This window comes from Physeter macrocephalus, chromosome 8 (genome assembly GCF_002837175.3).
Source record: "Physeter macrocephalus isolate SW-GA chromosome 8, ASM283717v5, whole genome shotgun sequence".
Lineage (NCBI taxonomy): Eukaryota > Metazoa > Chordata > Mammalia > Artiodactyla > Physeteridae > Physeter > Physeter macrocephalus.
This window is the reverse complement of record NC_041221.1, coordinates 1,410,582-1,420,660: the sequence shown is the minus strand read 5'-3', so window position 1 is coordinate 1,420,660 and position 10,079 is coordinate 1,410,582.

Here is a 10,079-nt window from a genome sequence, read left to right as displayed (position 1 = left end):
TTGTCAATTTTTCAAATTCCAGAAATAAAATGATTTTGTTTTTCTCAGGGTATTATCACTTTAAAAATGTTGCAAAAGTAGTTAATAGGTAGAAACATTTGTCTTTTTTGGTGAAAAGAGTTATTTTCATGTATTTCATTTTTCACTATTAGTTATTTATAAGTTTTCAAATTATGAGACTACAGCTTTGTGGGGAGGGATCTACTTTTATTACTCAAATCTCAGAAGAAATACATGCTTTTTAATAGCTAACTTTTATATCAACACAATAAGTTAAAATGGATTTCTGGTCTCCTGATATCATTAAAAATAATATTGTTTTAATCAGTTTCAGTGTCACCAGCTTCCAAGGCAGCCCCCAGTGATTCCCCACCTCCTATAATTCACACCCTGGTGTAGTCCTCTCTCACATGATCCCAGAGTTGGTCTGTGTGACCAGTAATGACAGAGATGATGGCATGTCACTTCAGAGAGTAGGTTATAGAAGCTCGTGCCTTCCATCTCGGCCACTTTGGGAAAGATGAGCCGCCATTTTGTGAGCAGCTGTACAGAAGCCCAAGCAGCAACAAAGTGAAACCTTCTCTGGCCAATAGCTATCAAGGAACTGAGGTCTGCCAGTAACCATGTGAGGTCTTGGAAACAGTTTCTCTAGCCATAGTTAAGCCTCGAGATAAGACTGCAGCCATAGCTGATGCAGCATGCAACCTCATGAGAGATGATGGAACCAAAACCACTCAGCAGAGCTGCTTCCAGATTCCTGACCCACAGAAACTGTGAGATAATAAATGTTTATCGCTCTAAGCTGCCAAGGTTGGGGGTAATTTGTTAAAGATAATTAATACCAGTGTTGAATCTGATTTATGTGGTACATTGCATGTTTTAAACCCAGTGTCCTTAAAAAAATCCAGAATTTTATACGTAGTAGAATATTTATAAAAGCCAAAAAGTCAGACACAAAGAAATTGTATAACAAAAAGAAAAAAAAGGAAGAAAACAAGATGGCCTGAGTAGAGGTTTTGGTCATATGTCTGCAGCTGTGATAGAATTTAGAGATGGTAGCAGATTGGACTGAACTATATCTCTTCTACAGAGCAGAAGTCTGAGCTATAACCTTTGAGTGTTCCCTTTTATAACTTTAAGGCATTTAAATCATGTTTATGGAATTAACACTTTCAATAGTCTTTTCTGGATCCTTTTCTCAAATTGTCAAGCTTTCTCCAATGAGTCTATGTTAATTTTGTAATCAGAAAATATAAGTATTATTTTTGTTTAACTTAATCAAGTTTTAATATACTCAAAGATCTAAGTTCTTTAGCACCTCTGGAGTTAGGAATTAGAACTGAATAATTCAATTGTCTATGGCAGGTTTCACCCAAATGTGATACCTGACATCTGGTTCTAAGTCCTCTTTATTTGAGAAATGTTTAGAATAACTGAGCATGTTTATCTTAGAGAAGAGATCATTTGAAGAAATACGAGAGCTGTTTCCAAAAATTTCAAAATTGTTATATACCATAAGAAATAGACTCTGTAATAGAACTCAAATAGTTCTATGTTGATACCAGGAATAAAGTTAGAATCAAGTCACAAAGCAACACTTTCAGCTCAATATGAGGAAGAAATCTTTGACATAACTAAAAACACTAAAATCTTCTGCTTTGTGAGATTGTGAGGTCCACACCACTAAAGGGGAGTAAATGGACATTCACTCACTCTTTACTGGACATCTTCATGAGGGCCTGAAATAGCACGTCAGTGATCAAAGGGATGCCTCACTGGCCCTAGATTCTGTCATTGGTCAACAATCAATATTTTAATATAACTGATTAAGTGGACTAGTGATGCACACATCACAAGAATCTTTGTTTTAGGTAACATTCTTGCATCAAATCTTTGACTACATTACTCAATTATAGGAAGATGTGTAAATGCTCTCCCACATCTGTTTTTCATGACCTAGATCTACTTCATTGGCTCCTGTAGCTGAGAGAGTTTCTGAGGGAGCTGATAGAACTAAAAGAAGATCTGCAATTAACCAGGGACACAAGGACTGGCTGGGCTGGACCTCCAGGGCACATCTCTGCTTGTTTCTATCATCTCCCCGGTTGCAGACAAGGGTTCTCAACATGGTCCCAACTTCTCATCTACCTAGCCCTGTAGTTCCAGAGGGAAGACCCATATCACCTGAAGCTCTGGATCAGTACCTCTGAACGGATTTGTCTGGCTTGGTTCAAATGTCCACCCCTGAACCAATAACTCTGTCCAGAAAATGGGAAAAGCATATGATGATTGGCCTTGGTTCATGTATCCTTCCTATAATTGTAGCACAAGGGACAGACTATTAGGAGTTAGGAAATGCATGTATATATCAAAAGCAATCCCTATTTCAGACTACAGTAATCTCTTATTTTTTACACTTTCATGTTTTTTTTTGTTGTTGTTATTATGCAATTTTGTAGAGTTATAAACATTATAGACAAAGGTACTGGAGTTACCTATAATTGAAAAATGTATATTTATTTTCTCTCCATAAATTATTGAGGTGTTTCTGCTATGTAACACATTTTGAAGTTTCACCTACTTTAGACGGATATCATTCTTTTAATCATAAGGCACTCAGAGTTGCTTTCTTTTAACTTTCTGAGTAGTTTTTAAATAAGCATGGCAAAATCAATCTAACTGAAAGATCTGATAATTAACAAGCACTAACCCAAATCTTAACAGCATCTCCCATGGCATACCATGCCAATCACATCCTCTGCCAGAGAAATTCATGAAGAGGGTCCAAGAGATACTTCTGTGAGACCTGACCAGGTGTCTCCTCAACTGGGTCTAGCCTCTGAAGGACACCTTAACTCAGTCAGATGAAGTGTTACATTAGAGATAGTCTGTACTGCCACAGTGCATTCTGAATTATTTTTTAACTTTACCATTATTTTACTATTTTTTGTGTAGTTTTTCATAATGGAGATTTTCTGACATTATGCTAATTGAGCTACTGAATGCAAGGATATCTTTATATATACCTTAAATTTGATGGGATTCAGACCTAGGTAAATATGGAACAATTGTAGTAAACACATAGATACAATTATTCCCTTTAGTATTCAAATTTCATGAAGATAATAGTTGTAAAACACAGACAACAGCTTTCCTTTATCTTCATCCCTGTCTTCTCACATGATAACGTTAAGAATTTATGAGCTAAAACATAAACTATTTTTGATGAAAACACTATAAAATTTGATAAAACTCTATAAAATATTAAAACATGAACTATGACAATATTAACTCTATGAGTTAAAACATGAAGTATTTGGAGTATTCCTCCTACTGAGTACTTATGCCAGTGGGATTTGTCTGAATCAAGAGTAATAGCTCTACTGAAATATCTTAATTGTATGTCTGGCTACAGTTCAAACTTCTCGCTGTATGTGATGCAAACCCTCCCTCAGGCAATCCTGGTTTCCTGGTTAACCTGGAAAATGAATGCAGGTGACTTAATAGATAATTGACCTTGTGTAGAGGGCATGATGCTGGAGAACCATGGCTTTCCCAGCCAGTTGTTTTTAAACATTCTGGGAAATTTTACTCATTGTATAATTTTTTTACTACTCAAAACATCTTTGTGTGACACCAAATGGTATTTGTCACAGTTTTCCACTGATGTACACAGTTGTTCATATTTTAAGAAGAATATCTCATTTATTCTAATTTATTAAGAGTGAGTCAGAGACTGTTTCGAAATATCTAAAGATCTGTTTTATATATATATATATATATTCTTAAATTTATACATTCATAAAACAGATCAAAAACTTCTATTAAAACACTGGAAATGACAGTTTTAAATATAATGAAAGCTTTCCACTTAACTGCTTTTCATAGATGTTTATTACTTTATTCATTTACCTAAGTATTTTAGATTATAGCTAAATTAGAATAATTTAGAATATTGTTTAATATTATTTGAATTTGGACAATTGAAAATGTTGCCATGCATTATTAATGAATGAACATAGAGTAATTTTATTTCTTCTTCATTCATTGACACACTTTTTGATATTTTTCAATCAAAGAAAACTATAAAAATATGCACTCAATTTACAGATTTTTATTGAAAAAGTGAAAAACTCATAGCGAATATGCTATTGAAATATTTTCTACATCTGACGAACTGGTGAAGCCTTAACCAAAAACACAATTTAATTTTTAAAAGTAATTGGTGCAAGCATCAAGATAAATAGGAAGATATTTTAAAATTCTGGGACCCACTCTCTAAAAATAGGGTGAGAGACTTCATAAATTTTTACATTATTTTATTCCATCCTGGCTTTTTAATTCCATTCTTTCACTGTTTGTCTTCTTCATTTGTCCATTTATATTGAGGGCTCACTCATGCCATACATTGAGCTAGTCTGGGGTTAAAAAGACAAATGAGATACACATAAGATCAGATTGAGAGGATATCAAGTTTATTGGGAAAAAAGAGGTCAAAGTCTTAGGATTGATGTTGATAGGTTAATCACAATTATATTGAAGTTACCAGAAAAATGTCAGATTGTAGGTGAAGAGGAAAATTATAATATGTTTCTGAACATATAATATTACCGTTGTTGCTTGCTGACTGCACTTACTTTTGGTTCTTCCCTCATCCATTCTCCGTATTTCTCCCTTGGCCCCCAGACTATTAGACTGGTTTTACTACTCTCTTCTTCTATACTTCAATTCTTCCTTTTCCAGAATTATCAACTTTCTCCCTGTACCTAGAGTCTTTTCTACATATGCACTTACGCCTCACTTCTGATGTCAAATAAAGAGAATCTCTTCTCTTGTTCATGGCTAATCTCTATACATTTGTTACACATCCTGTCTCCTTCCAACTTTGTCCAGGCCTCATCCACCAAATTATTCCCCTCGCATTATGAGTCTCTCATTTCTCCCTCTCTTTTCTTTGTGAGCATATACATACACTCAACTCTTTCATCATTAAAAAAATTTGGTGGGGGACTTCCCTGGTGGTGCAGTGGTTGAGAGTACGCCTGCCGATGCAGGGGACACGGGTTCCTGCCCCGGTCCTGGAGGATCCCACATGCCGCGGAGCGGCTAGGTCCGTGAGCCATGGCCGCTGAGCCTGCACATCCGGAGCCTGTGCTCCGCAACGGGAGAGGCCACAACAGTGAGAGGCCCGCGTACCGCAAAAACAACAACAAAAAAAATTGGACTCTTTTCCTATCACATTTTTCTTCTCTTAATAGTCAAAATTATTCTTCATATATCATTATTCTTTATCCTCCTGACCTTCCCATTCAGTGTTCTACTTAACTACAAACTGACTTCCTGTCTCCACCCCACCATACCAGTGAAACTACTGATGGTAAGATGATCAAATCCAAATAACACTTCAGTGTTTATTTAGCACCTTTGCCAGGCTGCATTTGACACTCACAAATAATAATTCTCCCCTAAAATGCCTCTTGGTTGTTTTCCTTATTTTCTTCCTCACCATTTTTCCCTGGTCATCTTCATTGGACTTCCTTCCCTCCAAGAGCTTCTTAATGTTATGTTCACCAAGATTTTTTTTTTTTGGGGGGGGGTCCTCTTCTACTTGCATTCTACTTTCTTTCTCAGGCATTTCATCTACACCAATTATTTCAAATGTCCCAATGAATTAAAAATTTCGAAGTCTCTTTCATCACCCAGACTACTTTCCAGAGCTTCAGATTTATAAGCTATGGGTCTATAAGACATATCCATCTACACATCTTTTATGCACTGTCAATGCTACCTACATATAACAGAAATAATTGTGTTATCCTCCATCTTGTTCTTCTTGCTCTATCTCCTAAATTGATGAAGGACACCACCTTCCACTGAGTCACAAAAGACAGACATTCAAGGACTTCCTTGATTCCTCACCTTTCCTCCATCTCCACTCCAATCAACAGTCCCTGTCATGCCCTCATCCTCAATGTATCTTGAAGCTGTTTCTGCCTCTACCTCTACTACCTTTCTCTTAGATGAGTTTTTCAAATCTATCATATGCATTGCTGCATGATCACTTCAATTACTTTTATTTCTAGCCTTATCTTTTTAAAATCATTTAGCCACAATAGACAGACTAATCTTTTCTTTTATTTATTTATTTTTTATTTATTTATTTTTTTCAGTGGTATGCGGGCCTCCCTCTGCTGCGGCCTCTTCCGTTGCGGAGCACAGGCTCCGGACGCGCAGGCTCAGCGGCCATGGCTCACGGGCCCAGCCGCTCCGCAGCATGTGGGATCTTCCCGGACCGGGGCGCGAACCGGGTTCCCCTGCATCAGCAGGCGGACGCGCAACCACTGCGCCACCAGGGAAGCCCCTAATCTTTTCTTTTAAAAACAAAAATCCAACCATGTCATCCCCCAGCTTAAGATCTTCTTCCAACTTTCCTCCTGAACAGCAGGATAAAGTGCAAACTACTTGTCAAATGACCTTAAGCTCTTAGTATCTGGCCTCTGCTTACCTTTCCAACTTGATTTCTCTCAGACTTCCTCATATGAACCTTTTACTCCAGCCAAAAACAACATGTTTTCACCTATTATAATGCAACTAGGCACTTGTCCTATCATCACAATATGAGATTCAGAGACTTACTACCTTCATATAATGTCATAATGTCATATAATACCTTCATATAATGTCATAAATGTCACCTTCTTGGTGACATTTATGTCTCCTTCGTTAGGTCACAATCCCATCTTGGTTTCACATAACCTATGAACTAAATTATGAAGCTAATCACCACCATCTCCTCTTCCATCTTCACTATAGCTGAGAGGCTTCCTCCCGTGAAAAAAATTCAAGGTATAAGGAAATAATCCACAAACTTTCTAGATCACAGTTAACAACTACCTGTATATGTGTTCATATACTCTTTTTTCCTCTGTACTTGTGATAAACTGTTTTTCCATCTAAGAGCCCATGTATTTGGATTCTACATCTCATCCTATCTTGCTTACTTAATGAAGTGGTTCAAGAAATGTTCTTCTGCCTCTCTTACATTATCATTTTTACCTTCTTGGTTGAATCATTGTCATAAATGTACAAACATGTAAGAAAATATTTTCTTCTGATATCACATTCTAGCTTCCTTCCATTTTTCTGGGAATATCTGAAAATACCTGCTATCTCCAATTCCACTCATATCATTCCCTCTACACTCACTCTAAGAAGACCCTCATTATTACCACTTCAAAAAAACAGCTTTTATAAAGATCACTGATATTGCTTAATTCTCAGTCTCCATCTCATTTACTCTATCTGTAGGTTTAACTCAGTCACTCCCATTTACTTTAAGAATTCCTTCATTTAACTTCCCAGGCTCTACTGTGTCTTGGCTTTCCTCCTACATTCTAGGTTGTGCCTTCTTATCTAACCCCCAGCCCCCATTGTTGAGGGGAAGCAAAGTGTTCTCCTCACCTGTCAATCTTCTAAATATTGGGGTTCTTGGACTTCAATTCTTTTAATAATACTCCCAAAGTTTTCTCTTCCATCCTTATGGCTTTCAATATCATCTGTGTTCTAAAAATTGACATATATATTTCCAGCCAGACCTCTCCCCCGAACTCCTTACTCACATATACAACTGTCTTTTATTGAGTATCCAATAAGTATATAACATTTAACATTTCCAATATCCAATTCTTGATGAAGAGATGACGATGGCCTACGTTCTTTTCCATAGGGTTTTCCTTTCACCTCCCCTCCCAGTTTTCTTCATTTCAGCATATGGTAATTTTATTCTTTTGATCATTTTACTCAAAAACCTTGGGATTATTGTTGAATCCATCTCACACTTGAGTAATTTCTATCAGTTCCACTTCTAAAATATTTCCTGAATCTGGCCACCATGCTTCTCCATCACCTCTAACACTACCCATACCACTCTTTTCTCTTGCTAAGATTTTAACAATTGCCTCTTAATTGGTCTCCTTGTTTTTATTGTTTTTCCTCTACAAACAATTCTCAACTCAGCAGCCACAATCCTTTATCTAAAATCTAAGTCAGGTCATAGAGGCAACCTAGACTCATGGCCAACAGCATGGACTCTGCAGATAGACATTCTGGGCTCTACTACTTACCCACCATGTAACCATACATGGGTTACTTAATCTCGCTGGCTTCTGTTTATTTACCTATAAAATAGAAATAAAAATGTGATAAACATTAAAGTTGCAATGAAGAATATGTTACTTGATATGTGTAAAAAGCTTAGGATAATGTCTGGCATATAAGTTACTTGAGTAAATTAAAGAAATATTGTTTCTCTGTCCTAAACCCTTTGTTGGCTTTCCTTTCCATTTTTATAGTGGGTCCTCAGGTCTTTCATAATCCCAATCCCCTCAAACTCTCTGACATCACCCTCTGGCAGTTTTCTTCCATTACGCCATTAGAACTATATAAACATCCTTGTTGCCCTAAAACACAGGAATCTTGCTTGACTCAGGAACTTTGTACTTGATGTTCACTCAGTCTGGAATGCTACCTCCCTACTGCTCTCACCCCACACAGATATCTTTAAAGATCACTTCCTCAGTTTCTTTATTCAAATGTCATATTCTCAAATGTCACCTTCTATTATATAAAATATCAATCTCCCATCCCACCTCTGGAAATTACTTCTCTCCTACTCTGCTTTATTTACCACCAAAGCATTTATTGAAAGCTAATATATTATACACAAACATCTCTTATTGCCCAAATATATTTAATTTATGAATGCGAGTAGGAATATTACAGGTTACTGTGGTTTGTCTAGTGAATAACAAGAATTCAGTTGGTGAGGAAATCATCTGAAAATTAAAAAAAATAAAATCAGATAAGGGCACTTCTTGCATTCAGTAAAGGAGAGTTTGGAAATAGAGGATATAATGGGTTTGGATAGTGAGGAATATTTGTGTTTCCTAAGTCAATTGCAAGTTCCAAGATGCAGTAACTGTATGATTCTCTGTTGTACCTCAGAGTCTAGAATAAGACCTAAGAAAAATAGACTCTTTTGATATTTGTTTGTTTAAATTAATGAATAAATAAAATATTTGTAAACAAACTCAATTATTTTTTTTCTTCTTTTATCAGCCAGTCATAGGAAATTCTCAATGAGGTCATAAGGCAGGCCGAGGGAATAATGCTGTTGCTGCAGAAGCAGGCACAGAAGAAAGATGAGCCTTCTAGTGACTTTCATTACTTGTGTTCTCAGGAATCACTTGAACCTCTTTCTGTTTTATTATTTTTGCTTGATGGTGGGATGCTGCTAGAACATCTCATTTCATGAATTGGTGGTTCAAACCACTTGGGATTGAGCATCTCAGGTCCCACTGAGCCCATGGTTGCAGTCTCTGCTATGGCACATTAGCAATCCAAGAGCTATCTCAAAAAGAGAAAAATTAGTTTCTGACAACAGAATGGCTTTACATGCAGTTCTAGGATCTTTCACCCTTATTCTCCTCTCAAAGCTTTCCATAAACCTTACGTAGCATCTGATCCACTTGGTCATAAAGGCCATGTGATAAAGCAAGTTTTCCCTGCTCATCAGATCAAATCAGCTGATATAGACTGATGTGGTACCCTGCAGAAAAATAGATAAAATTCCTAAGGAATAATTTGGGCAAAACCAGGAATTTTAAGCACTTCTGAAGTAAGGTCCCGAAGATGTTTTACTCTCCCTTCCAAGTGAAAGCAAATAACTTCAGTTATTCCCTGTTTATTGGAGTACAGAATATAAATTTACCAGATGCCAGGGGCTATGTCGAATTGCTCTAGAAAAAGGACCACTTTAAAACAGCAGCTCTAAAGCAGTCATCCCTATTTAAGTTTATGAAAACTTATTTTCTTTTAAAATCTATCTGGGATAGGGGGGTGGCCAAGGTGACAGGGTGGGAAGACCCTGAACTCACCTCCTCCCACAGGTACAACAAAATTACTTCTTATGGAGCACCTATCTATAAGAACAACGTGAAGACTAGCAGAAAAGATTTTCCACAACTAAAGACAGAAGAAAAGGAACTATGATGAGACAAGTAGGAAGAGTGGAGACACAA